The sequence below is a fragment of the Sinocyclocheilus grahami genome, unplaced genomic scaffold (assembly GCF_001515645.1).
Source record: "Sinocyclocheilus grahami isolate Dianchi unplaced genomic scaffold, SAMN03320097.WGS_v1.1 scaffold1833.1, whole genome shotgun sequence".
Classification (NCBI taxonomy): domain Eukaryota; kingdom Metazoa; phylum Chordata; class Actinopteri; order Cypriniformes; family Cyprinidae; genus Sinocyclocheilus; species Sinocyclocheilus grahami.
Window position 1 is genome coordinate 114,045 of NW_015507012.1, and position 1,014 is coordinate 115,058.

Here is a 1,014-nt window from a genome sequence, read left to right on the forward strand (position 1 = left end):
TCTAATGAAACCCACTTTAACCAAAGACTAGATATTCATTGCCTTAAGCAATAATAAACTAAAGAGACAGTTGTTTAACACTATGTTAACATTTGTAGTCTTACAGTTACAACCTGCCCTTAGATGGCAGCTATAATGTTACAATGTGGCCCTCACTGAAAGTGAGTTGGTGTAGTGTGGTATAATCACGAACCTGATTTTAATTAAAAAGACTTTTATTTTGGTTTGGTGGTGTGACGTCATAAGCGCGCGCCGCATGTAATAAGGCTGAAGAAAGGTGAGTGTTTTTAGCCATTTAGTGTTTAAATCGATACAACTCGTTTAGAAATAAATGGTTATGGAATGTAACACTTGAATGCCTTTATCTAACGTCAGTGGCATAAATAAAGGCTGGTGTGTGTAAGTACGAGCGCTCTCGCACCGTGTGTAAATAACAGAGAAGCTGCGTCTCGTTTCGTGATTCACTCTGCGTCCCGCTGTGCACCCCATCTGCCCTAAACAGCACCGCTGATTACTGATGCCACATATAATCTAGGATGGATGGGACGCAGCCTCAGTTGATCATAAACACGGATTCAGTCGCTGGCGAGGAGTGATGCAGAAACGGAGCTTTTAAACTCCGAGTCAACTGAATCAACTCCGAGTCAACTGAATCACTCGCTTCTCCAAATGATTCAGTGATTCGAATCTCACAGAGAACAACAAACACAAACATGTGTAATGACAACTGTTACAACCCAGCTGCTAACGTCTTCATTAAAGTGGAATCTATTAAATATAATCTACAAATCAGTAAATACCAAAAAATAAATCTTAATACAGATATAAAACTTGTGAACAACGTGTTTTGAGTGCTAGTTTTTATTGTTTTTGTCTTTTCAGGTGATTTAAAGCCATTGACTCTCTCTGACTGACTCCCTCACTAGTGCGCTGACTACTGAACTAGTGCGCTGACTACTGAACTAGTGCGCTGACTCCCTCACTAGTGCGCTGACTACTGAACTAGTGCGCTGA

The 1,014-nt window shown here is 40.6% G+C and overlaps 1 protein-coding gene across 1 annotated transcript in view; it reads left to right on the top strand.

Moving 5' to 3' along the window:
- The first annotated feature begins 219 nt into the window (after nt 1–219).
- Nucleotides 220–1,014, top strand: part of LOC107572917 (gastrula zinc finger protein XlCGF8.2DB-like) — a 7,186-nt gene continuing 6,391 nt past the window's right edge. The window contains exon 1 of the mRNA XM_016259350.1: nt 220–277. The gene's annotated coding sequence lies outside the window, so the exon portion shown is untranslated. The remainder of the gene's footprint in view (nt 278–1,014) is intronic.